The 12785-nt window shown below is 36.7% G+C and overlaps 1 long non-coding RNA gene across 1 annotated transcript; it reads left to right on the top strand.

Moving 5' to 3' along the window:
• Positions 1 to 167: 167 nt before the first annotated feature.
• LOC108588083 (uncharacterized) lies at positions 168 to 4319 on the top strand. Its single transcript, XR_001906906.4, has 2 exons — positions 168 to 1863; positions 3778 to 4319. It is a non-coding gene; the product is annotated as an uncharacterized LOC108588083 (long non-coding RNA).
• Positions 4320 to 12785: the final 8466 nt, after the last annotated feature.

Below are 12785 nucleotides of genomic sequence, written 5' to 3'. Positions count from 1 at the left end.
AGGCTCTCACTGGTTGTTCCTATCGCTCTCCCAGGTATTTCCAGGTCACCAGCATATTAATTAATGTCTCTTCTTTTTAATCCGATCTGGGTATTAAGTAAGGCTTATTTCCCCTCTCATGTTTACCTCATTATAGCTTTATAGTATTGATTTAAAAGTTTTTCTTCATTCGGGGGAGAAAGCATCATTTTCATATTCAAAGAAAAAATTGGAAGACTAAACTCATAAGGAAAACGGGAAGACTTAAGACTTCATACCATCCTGAGCTGTCACTTTTGACTCATACAAGATGACTTTAAGATCATACAAATATATAAATCACCTGACAGTTATCACCATGTCCTCAGCAACAACAGCAAATAACAAAAAAACTTATTTCCTAGAAAGTCTTAGTTGACTGACCCCCATCAAGAAAGGACTTAGAAGAGAGAAAGAAGAACACTTCTCTCTCTTTTTCTTAATGCAGCAAATTGAGTCTTACAGGTACTGCTTTTTCATGGGTCATCAGTGCTTCTGTAAGGTTTTTAATGAAACCTCACAGATCACCATTGTTTGCTTGTTAGCCAGCTTAGTTAAGCACTGAATGGGTAGGAAACAGAGATGATGCTACAGCAGCTAAAACAAATTTGAGAGAGATTATTTGTGCATTTAAAGTAATTCCAATGCCTTTAATTTCTAGTACAACAAATGGATGTGCTGATGATAGGTACAACTTAAAATCTGAGAATACATTTTTTATAATTTGTTTTAGCAAAAAATAAGTCTACATGAGAATTATAATTTTTTTTTAAGACAGGGTCTTGCTTTGGCACCCAAGTTAGAGTGCAATGACATGATCATAACTCACTGCAGCCTCAAACTTCTGGGCTCAAGACATCCTCCTGCTTAAGCCTCCTGAGTAGCTGGGACTAGTATGTGCCACCATGACTGGCTTTTTTTTTTTAGAAAAGGCATCTCACTATGTTGCCAATACTGGTCTTGAACTCCTAGCCTCAAGTGATCCTCTGCCTCAGCCTCTCAAAGCACTGGGGTTACATGCCACTTAAGCCACCACACCTGGCCTGATATTTTAAGTGCCCACTATTGGATGGGAAGGCAGAAGGAGGGGAAGAGGTAAAGCCGATTTATTAGGAACATCTTTGTGAATCAGAAACATGATGGAAGACATCCTTTGAGGTATTCTGTTACTGGAAGCCAACATAGATTTGATATATTAGATTCAGTTAATCAGGTTTTAAAGTTTGGACATGTTGTTCTCAAGTAATTTTTAAAAGCATATATTCAGGAATTCATGACGAACTTAATTATGAAATGGATGTCAGCTTCTACAGTAATTTACTTGATCTTTCTCTGCAACTAAGGAACTTTGAATAAAAAACTGCAAGTTTAAGAATGTTAACCTTTATCTTGTAGGTTAATATATATTTATTAGTGACAGCTTGTTTTTTCTAGTTTCTACTTTTTGAGAAAAGCAGTTAGCATAGTACAATTTAAGAGTTTGCTGCTTTTTTAACAGTTTTTTATTAGGTATGATAAGGACATTTATTAACATCCATGGTCAGCAGCAAAACATTATTGAATAAGAATATTTTTTGTTTATTTTCATTTTAAATGGCTTCTGTATTTGGGGACTGGTTGAGACTGTTTAAATGTCTTTTTTGTTTCATTTTCTTCCTGTTTTATCTCCATCTTAATTTTTAGGTATCTATAAAACTGTCAACCACCACAGACTGAAGGAAATGTTTTCCTTTTGTCCCAGAGCTTTTTCACCTGGGATACCTAGTTTCATACCACTGCGCTAGTGTCTCTGCAACCTTTGGAGTAAATAAAACTGAATCCAAGCCCCATCTCTTCAGGTCCTGTGTGAGTACTATAATTTAAATGGACCTCTTTTGTGGTTGAAGAAAACATGGGCTTAGAGGCTGTATTGAACCAAAATTATTGCCAGTCTTACACAAACCCATGGACAGATACACATCCAATAATATGGACGGATTTATTAATACTGACTTCTTTCCATGTGCACAGATACTGTGCTAGGGACTTGGCATATTACTTCAGTTAATCATTATAGTAATCACTTCATCACTTCTTACAGACTCATGATTACTTCCTACATTTTAACAATTCTAAGATCAAGAAGCTTCATACAGCTAACAGCGTGTACCCCTCAAGGTGCTGTAGTTTTGTGAAACATTACATTGATGCTTTTTGATAACATCAGGAAAGCACTAACATCAAAGTGTCAGAGTCCATGAAATACATATTAAGGTATATAAGGTCACTTTTATTTTCCCTGATTGCTTGAGATGGAGAAGCTCTAGTAGGAGAAATTAGGTGGCTTGTCCACTGACACTGAGCTAGTAAGTGGCAGAGCCATGATTTATTAAGCCCAACTGTCTAGCTCCAGAGCTCACACTTATCTCTAGAAGACACTGAGTGAAAAAACAGGGCCGAGTGAACAAAGGAAAGAGCAGCTCTTTTGCATAGTACCATGTGTGTATTTGTTGAACCACATAGGATTGCCATTTAGGGGTGTTAAGACAGTCAAATATTTATATAGCTAAATTAAATATTTAATTTATTTCTATCTAAATTTTAAAAATGAATCACATAATTTACAAGGAACCATAATACCCTGTGAAACACTAAGCATAGAAGTGTGGGTGTGTGGCGGGGGCAGGGAGGAGATGAATGGGAGACCCCAGGGTGAGAGGAAACTTTGTAAAAATGCGTTTGTTTCTTATACTCACTAAGTTCCTTTACTGCTTATGCCAAGACTGACATATTCCCAGCATTCTTACTCATCAGTCTCTACAGAGTCTAGAAAGCTGCCAGGCGCACTGACACAGCCACTATGGACAATCTCATTCACACACAAAACAAGACCTACTGACCATATCTGGCCCACATATTTCATTTTCCAGTTGTAAGCTGAACAATTTTGGAAATCAAAGTAACATTTCCAGGCTTTGGGGGACATTTAGTCTGCTGGGATAAAACTCATTTTCTTCTACACTAAGAAATATGAATCTTTTCCTCTGCTTCTTTATGCAACATAGCTTGGATTAAAAAAAAAAATTGTTTCCCTAATATACTAACTCTTGGCCTTCTGGAACACTAAAACATCCTCAAGTGCCTTGAGAAGAAATTAAACGTGGCCAGAGGCACACAGACCAGTATGATTCTCCCTGGGTTCAAATCCCACCTCTGCCCTTTAATAGCTGCATAACCTCAGGTAATTTGTTCTGTCTCTCTGTGTCCTTGTCTGTGGAATAGGGGACACCTGGGGCATTGTAAACATGCCATTACAAGTTAGCTACTGTTATCTATTGTTAGGAAGACATGTTCATGTTTATCTACCTACCTATACTTGTTACACTATATTCTTCAATAACTTACAAAGTAAGAAAATGTTTCCCTGTCAAAAGATTTTTAAGTTTTAGGTTATTCTCATATTTTTTCAAACATTATTTGAAAGGGCTTCAGATAAAACTTCCATAAGAACTTTGTAATTCTATCATACATATTTTTTTGCCCTTACAGTATACACATTTATGTTGGTAAGAGACTTTATTCTACCTCATAAAAAATGAAAAATCTAAATTATCTGTATTCTGGGTTTCAAACTTTTTATCATTATTAAAAGCAGCATTAAATATGTTTTATATGATATATTTGGGCCTTATAGTCAAGTTTATGGAAGTAGAACTGTGCTTGATTTCTGGTCCCAAAAAATGTTTCAACATCTGTTAACTTTGTTTCCTTAACTTCCAGCTCTGGAAGAATATCCTAGTACATCCAGGAAACTTGGAACGACAGAAATTCTGAAAATCGATTAAATTGCCTGGAAGCAATAGATCCTAAAGAGATCAAACTTTATTACTCTGAAGATTTTTCTTGTGGACTTTGGCATAAAAAGTGCAGATTTAATAACTCAGCTAATGTGCGCAAAATCATTCATTTTAGCCTACTCACCTAATTCTATATCTACTTTCTAATATTTCCCTTCTTAATGGTATCATTCCTCTTAAACCCTTTGACTGCATGTATAGGAATCTTTCAGAAATTAGGTCATCATGCAACATTAAACTTTAATAACTGGATGTACAGGGCACAGAAGCAAATATATCAAATTGCTTTTGTTAATCAGAATCACATTCTTTACAAGAGCTTAATACCAGTATCGCCAAGTTGATGAAATCATTTAGCACAATTGAAGAATATGAAATGAGACCACTGATGTGAAGGTATCTTATAAAGTGGAAAGGGCTGTATAAATGTTAGGTTTAAAATATTAAATCAATAACTTGGAAAAATGGGTGTCATGTGTATTATTTAAAAAAAGGCTACTTCAGTTGAAACCTCGACTAGTGTATCTCTCCTATGAACTAAAAGCTAATACTTAGCTGTCTCAGAACATACTGATGTCACAACCCAGAGAAACAGGTCAGAGATGGAGCTATTCGTGTTTTTTGTTCTATGATATGTTTGCTTGTTGATTTTGTTTTTCTCATAGTTATAATAATTTATTATAACTATGACTTCTTAATGGTGAGACAAATTATTAAATGGTGTGACAAACGTATTTTGTCCTTTGAAGGATACTATCTTTTACTGTTTTTGCATTTGATTCTTCTATTGTCAAACCTTATTTTTAATATGACTAGTCCTCTAGGAAAGATGCAATATGTGAATAAATCATATAGTGACCCTAAGGAATGGAGGCGCTGTAATGTGAGCTAAGGAGACTGAAGTCACTCATTAGTCTCAGGGTGGAAAAAACCTGGCTCCTCAGATGATCATTAAACAACACTATTGTCCAAATAAAGCACAAGTAAAAGCTCCAAAGAGTTGGCAGGGGTTTGTTACAGTAAGAGTCATCCAGGAAGGTGGAAAGGACTTGATGGAAAATGGTTGAATTTATTGGCCAGTGGTCCTTAAAGTTACTACATAGCAGAATTTCTAAGGATCTTTTAAAAATGCTGCCTGGCTCCCACACCAATATGCCCAAGAACACTGTCTGAGCATCTGAGCAACTGAGCCTGCCCTGCAGAATCTCCTGAGAGAAGAGCGAGTCTGGATTTGCCTTAAAGCGTTGTTGGGGTCTCATCTGACTTAGACAGTTGGTAACCATATGGAGGAACACTAATTAAGAACCTGTCCCAGGATGAGTTCCAAAGGAAGCATACTGAGATGGAGATTAGCATACAGAAAGTTTATCAGGGAGCAATTTAAGGATTTATGTTTGTGAAAAGAAAGGAAAAGAACCTGGATGAGATGGAGGGAAAAGTCAGGCTGCCATGAAGTGTCAACAAAGGCTCCTGATTGATATCCCAGGCAACGAGAAAGCTATACTCGTCCCTCAGGGTGGTCCCAAATTGAAGCCCAAGGGTGGGGTTGGGGGGCATGCCTAGATAGCCCAGTACAGATATGCCATTGTATGTGTGCAGCCCTAGAAAGGTTTTAACCTTGGGAGGCAAGAGGGCTGACAACTGAAGGCCACCTGCCAGCCGCACTCTCAGAAACAGGAAAGCACAGTTTTCAGTTCTCCAGGTCCTGAGAGGCACACCATAGTGCATGCTTATTAATTTGTTTTTAACTTTAGTAACTTAGCCATTTTATGTTGCAGTATAGTAAAAACAAAATTAAACCACATAGTATAAGAACTCCTCTTTCAGGAAGGAAGTCTTTGTTTAGGAAGATGACTTCTTGGGATTGAGGCAATACAAAAAGAGGTGAGTTTGAGGGCCACATCTGCAATGCACAGGAAGAGTGTGGAGGGGAATGAAAGCAGTGATGCCTAACTAAACAGCATGGTGAAGGACATCAGGGCCATTTTACTCTTACTTTCAATGTGCCTGCAGTGCTGAATAGGAACCACCCCCTTCATTTCTACTATAAATTCATGTGGGAGGTTTTGGGGATTTTGTTTTGCTGTTTCTCATTTTGTGTGTTTCTAGTGCTTTGTAGAAATCAGGTAGAGATTCAGCAGGAATATTAGTGCAGTGTGGAGTGACAGATTGAAATAGAAGTAATGTAGCTCTTAAGGACACCAAGACCCCAGGAACTATCTGAAATTGCAGTTATTTTTATGACTCCCAGGGTTTATCCACAGTGATTAGTTCATCTGTGGAAGAGCATGTGCGCTTGATTTGGTATCTGCAAGGAAGAAAATGTAGGGAAACTCACTAGGCCATCATGTACAGCCAAATTGGAAAGAAGTAGCCTAAGAAATAAAGGACGTGGGAAATGCAGAATGCATTCCCAAAACACAAAGGAAGAAAGAAAGTTCATCTGATCCAGAAGGCCCACAAACACTCTCCTGACAAATAAATAGGTACTTCGTGTAAACCTCTAGGGATATATTTTTGTAATTTAATAGAATTCTTTCTATACAGATTTAAAATAGTATACCCATTGAACATTTGAATTCCTTGCTAAAAATATTTTTGCTTTCTTTTGAATATCCTAATTTAGCAGACACAATTTGCACATACCTGCATATTTCTATACCAATTAATTGGTGTTCATTGTCTGAAATTTTACTAGATTATACATACAGAAGTTAAGGTATACTATAACACTGTGCTGTTCAGTACCTGATAGGAGGTGATTTAAAAAAAACTTAGTTTCTCAAGATAAGGGAAATATCTAGAACTTAATAAAGTATAGCTTACAAGAGTGAAAGGGTAATTACATAATATATAATTATTTATAATTCCTACCTGATAGTCATAAGTAGCATCTTTTAAAACTTTCTTTAATCCCAGTGCTTTCAAAAAGGCTTTTGATTGAAAAAGATAATTCAAAGATTGATTCATTTTGTTCTTCTCATAACTTTCTATCACCTTAAAATGTTGATGTCAGAGATGAGAATTATCTACTATAATTCACAATGATACAAGTGTATGAGGACAAACATGGTCTACAAATACTGATTATATATTCAAATTATACATCCAATTTACAAATACTGTGTGGTTGGTTTTCAAAATGTATGCTGTATAAGGCCATTCTCACATTGCTATTAGTAAATACATGAGACTGGGTAATTTATAAAGAAAAGACGTTTAACTGGCTCCCTGTACAACTGCACGTTATACAGAGAGCATGCTGGCATCTGTTTGGCCTCTGAGGAGGACTCAGAAAACTTACAGTCATGGTGGAAGAAGAAAGGGGAGCCTGCACAAGGAAGAGAGAGATGATGGGGGGTGGGGGGATGCCACACACTTTTAAACAATGAGATCTCACAAGAACTCACTATGGTGAGGACAGCAGCAAGGGAGGATGATGTAAAAACCATGAGAAACCACTCCCAGATCTAATCACATCCCACCAGACCCCACCTCCACCATTAGAAATTACATTTTAATATGATATTTGTATGGGGACACTTATTCAAACCATATCACATGTCCATTTTTTTTCTTTGAGATGGAATCTTGCTCTGTCATCCAGCCTGGAGTGCACTGGCATGATCTCAGCTCACTGCAACCTCCACCTCCCAGGTTCAAGTGATCCTCCTGACTCAGCCTCCTGAGTAGCTGGGACTACAGACATGTGCCACCATGCCTGGCTAATTTTTTATATTTTTAGTAGAGACAGGATTTCACCATATTGGTCAGGCTGGTCTTCAACTCCTGACCTCATGATCCACCCACCTCAGCTTCCCAAAGTGCTGGAATTACAGGCATGAGCCACTGGGCCCAGCCCATATGCCTGTATTTTTAAAGAAGGTTAAAAAAAATTGTGGTGTTTTCAAATTAAATAAAAATTTGCTTCACCATTCAGAGCAGATGATTTTCTGACTATCTGGATCTGCATAAGATCTTTCTGGAGTGAAAAATAAATTACTGATTTTCTTGATAACCTGAAATAATAGACTATTAGTTCAACTTATGTCAAAGAAAGTGTGAAATGTAGTTCCTACACCCTTGGCTCACTCATAATCCTACCATGTGTTGTGCATATCACAGGTCTTTGAGATAAATAGTGAAGAGAATTTAGAAAAGAAGTGTGTAGGTTATTTTCATGTTATCCAGAGATACATAGCAATGGTACCTGAGACCCTAAAATGGTGTATTAAAAATAACAAAGGGATCAATTAGCCTAATATCATAATAACAATAATCTTTAATTTTGCACATCTTTCCTTAATTTACATGCTTTACAGAAATTACCTAATTTGATCCAAACATCGACCTGTCTTACTGGTGAGTAAACTAAGATTCAAAAAGTATATGTATAAGTTGCCTAAAATCATGCAGTAAATTACAGAGCTTGGAAAAAACTTAGCCATGTCTAATTCTCAGATCCAGATTTTTAACTACTACATTTTCTTTTAAATGTCTTTATTTTACTCTTTTAAACAACCAGAACTCACTATCGTGTATCACAAGAACTCACTATCGTGAGGACAGCAACAATTATAATAAATTGTTTAATTATAATTAAAGTTCATAAAGATGGATTTTTAATTTAATTATAATAAAATGTATTATGATTTATAATAAAATATTCATAAAGATGGATTTTTACCTCTAATATAGCAAAATTTCAAACTTCAATTGTAAAGTTTGCATATTTTGGTAAAATTTCAACCTTTTAATGTATTTGAAAGTTGAGCCCACAATTTCAATGCATGTTCCCAGAAAAGAAAAATACACTGAAAATTCAGGATATTGGCTATCCTAACATAAGGTTTACTCATATTTTGAATGTGCATGAATATAAATATTTTGCTTGCACTTTTTTTTTTTTTACCAGCACATTCAGTTGACATTACTAAAGTTCCCTTTTGAAGTAGAATGTCCCTAAAACTTAAGAATGTTTTACTTTGGTAATAAAATGCCAGTCTTCTACCTTAAGTTTTTTTGAGGCCAGGAAGAAATAACAATTCCAAAAGGAGGATGGGTGGCACAATGGCTCAGCCTGTCATCCCAATCCCAGCACTCTGGGAGCCAAGGCAGGAGGATCGCTTGAGCCCAGGAGTTTGAGACCAGTCTGGACAACATAGTGGACAACCATCTCTACTAAAAGTAGAATAAAATAATTAGCAGAACATGGTGGCGCATGCCTGAAGTCTCAGATACTTGGGATGCTGAGGTGGGACAATGGCTTGAACCTGGGACATGGAGGCTGTTGTCAGCTCTGACAGTACCACGCTGCACTCCAGGCTGGGTGACAGAGTGAGATTCTGTCTTGGAGAAAAAAAGCGGGGGTGGGCAGGGGAGAAAATATAAGAAAGAAAAAGACATAAGCTATGAAAGGGTGAGTGAGAAATAGATTGTTTTACTTATTAAAAGGAATTTGTAGGTAGCCAGATTTATAGAATAAGGAATGCTGTAGAGTATAGTGAAAGAGAAAGTTTTTCAGCCAGGAGCCCTGCATTTGTGTCCCAGAATTGCAAGTTCCTCATAAATATGCACCATGGCATCTGCATCCTTATCTGTATCATGGGCATATAACAATGCCTGTTTGTATATTTAATTTAAAAGGCTATTATGAGAGGCAAAAAAGGAAAAGGTATATGAAAGACCTTTGTAGAATGTAAATGTATATAAATATTAATTTTGATCTTCTAACCTTGACTGATGGTTATCACAGCAGTTGTTCACTATGTATGTGTCTAAGAATTGAGTCTATCCCTTCAAGTCTGTCTTCCAAGGTCAAGAAGAAGTGAAGTTAAAAACATAAAACCAAATACATCTGGACTTCCCTTGATGATCTATTTTCTGTCCATATTACCATTGTGTTCATAGTGTAACAGAATAATATAGCCATTCACATAAATCAATGAGTACAAGTTTCAGTGAAGCCTTCTTAAAAGGGCTTTGTTAAGTTTAATCCTTTAAATGTGAAATGAAAAAAACTTGCTTTTTTATTCTGAAGAGACAAATTTTGTTGTATAAAAAACTATAATGAATAAAGAAAATGCATTTCATATTGTACTTTAGTCCAGAAAGATAGCAATTGAACAACAGACACTGATCTCTGTTGTGTGCCAAGCACCATTGCTAAGCATAAGTCTATAAAGGTCATTAAGACTTGTGGTCTGCCCTCAAAGACTTTATGGTCTAATGTAGAGTTAAGTCATGTGGCCAGACACTACACAAGGCAGTATTATAGTGGAAATGATCCCAATTCTACTGGAGCTATTGAAAGGAATATCTGACTTCTTCTGACCTACCTCCTTGTAGTGGTGATATGCTTTGGCTCTATGTTCCCACCCAAATCCCTCGTCAAATTGTAATTGCCAGTGTTGGAGTAAGTAGGCCTAACTGGAGATGATTATATCATGAGGGTGATTTCCAGGGGTTTATTACCATCCCCCTAAGCTGTCTTGTGATAGAGTTCTCATAAGATCTGGTTGTGTGAAAGTATGTAGCACCTCCCCCTTCTCTCTCTCTCTCTCTCTCTCTCTCTCTCTCTCTCTCTCTCTCTCTCTTGCTCGCTCCTGCCATCCATGTGAACCTGCGTCTGCCTCCCCTTTGCCTTCCTCTATAACTAGAAGTTTCCTGACGCCTTCCCAGAAGCAGAAGCCTGTATGGCATGCAGACCTGGGAGCCAATTAAACCTCTTTTCTTTATAAATTACCCAGTCTCAGATGTATCTTGATAGCAGTGTGACAATGGACTAATACACATGGCAATTCTTACTATGAGTGTCAAAGGCTAAGTTTCCCAAACCCAAGGAAGATAAAAGAAACATTCCCAAGGGGAACAGCATAATACAAAAACATCAAGGTGTAATGTCAAGGCATGTTCTGGGAATGGTCAAGTAAAGCACTGGAGGGTAGAGCTGCAAGGAATGAGCTTTGTTCGACGCTGGGGCAGGTTCTGATCGTGCTCAGCCCTGTTCAGTATGCTAAAGAATTTAGATCTTTATGTCCTGGGTTATAAAAAGCTGAGTAGGAATTTGACATAAAAGAAAGATACCATCAGATCGACTTTCTTGAGTAGTCACAGTGTTAGTTCTATGGAGTCCGCAGGGCCCAAACAAAATCTTCCATTTGCTTCCAGTGCAGACTTGACTCTACCAAATTAGTTAATTGATTAGTTAATTTAATTAATTACTGATTCTGTAAAGTCCTGGTGTCAAGTACCAAAGAAAACACAGCTGTATGACTATTTCATTGTATGTTAATATTAATAGGATGTTTCAATGCTTATAGTGATTATGTTTTATCTAATAAATGTATTATTAAAATTAGTGTATGGCCCTTTAAGGAAGTTGTTGGTTTAGAAAATACCTGATCTTTAGGGCAAGAAAGGGACATCCTGCTAAAATAGAAAAGGTCTCTGAAAGAAAATCCTGCAGTATCAAAGAGACAATAAGCCACTCTGATTCTGATAGAAAAAGAAATCTATTCCTTGCAGTAATGGAACCTTCCTTGGTTTGAAAAGAAATCTGGACATCAAAGTAAAAATGGCACTCAGATTGCTCTCAGAATCATGTCAGAAGGCAATATGGACTTAACTGACACAAACTACTGGCTAGTTTGACAGACATCAATGCAGACAGCAGCATAAACTGTACTTAAAATGGAAGCCGACAGAACCAGGAAAAGAAACAGACCTTAGAATGTCCACGTGTGTGTGAGTGTGCGCGCTTCAGCACACCTGATGTAAGTAAAAGAAAATGATCTTAATAGAGGAATCATAATAGTATTTGGTGTATTTTAGCCTATGTGTATTCATTAGAATGAAAAGGGTATAAGCAGGCCAGTCATCTCACTCTCACAGTTGTGTGAAAAAAAATTGTATTTATTGGTTGATAACATATTTTCTTTCCTTAATTTACATTATTTCAGTGAGACTGTTCACATGGATTGCAAGTAAATCAAGCTCTTCAATCAAAGCTACCTAAAATTATCACCATTTGCTAATATACCATGGCCTCAAAGTCAACAAGTTCTGATAAATTCTTACTGGGTTTGAAAAGTCTTAGTTAAGTATAATTGCAAATTCCTTAGAGAGTATGCATTAAGGCATCATGCCATTTTGTTTAAATTCCAAATACTTGTAGCTTGCTTTTCCTGAAACAATCATTGATCCATCAGTCAGTTTCATAGCTTAGTGACTTTGGGTATTCAAACAGGTTAGAATTAGATGTTTAATCTCTCAAAGTAAAAGCCCCTATGCTGGGCCTCAACACTACTTTTTTTTCTGACATAATCAGTATTTCTCTTTCTCCCTCCTTTTCTTTCTTTGTTTCTAACCTAGAACTGGAATTAAACACATTCAAACAGATAGCTAGTTACTGTAGCAAAATCATAATACTCAGGAAATGCTATAGGGGTTCAGGAATAATACACATTATGATTTATATTGGTTATGTTGATGGCTAAACAATTATTTTACAACATACCCATACATTTTATAGATGAATAGCTGAAAGTAAAGAGGACCTATTTCCATAAAGGCCAGAGTATATGATTTTGCTGAATATGCTCTTGAACCAAGATACTCTTTTGATAAAAAAGAAATTCCCTTTATATATGAAGCTGATCTTAGGTACAGTAAGGAGGACATGCATTTTGGTTTGGTTTCTCCTGTTTAATGGTACGTGTTAATGCAAGAGGTAAGACTTGAGATGCTGGCTTTTCATTTTCTTTCTACAGAAAACCTGGCCCACACAGGGCTTACACCTATGACCTTGGCTTCGTGGGCACCATGATCTCAGCAATGCATCTATCATGCCTGCCTTTGGACCTAATGAGCATGAATCACATTACATCAGAGAAGAGTGCCAGGGTCAACAATTAATATTTTAGAGTTACA

The sequence above is a fragment of the Callithrix jacchus genome, chromosome 13 (assembly GCF_049354715.1).
Source record: "Callithrix jacchus isolate 240 chromosome 13, calJac240_pri, whole genome shotgun sequence".
NCBI lineage: Eukaryota > Metazoa > Chordata > Mammalia > Primates > Cebidae > Callithrix > Callithrix jacchus.
Note: the sequence above shows the minus strand (reverse complement) of the source record. Positions and strands in the feature narration are given on the sequence as shown.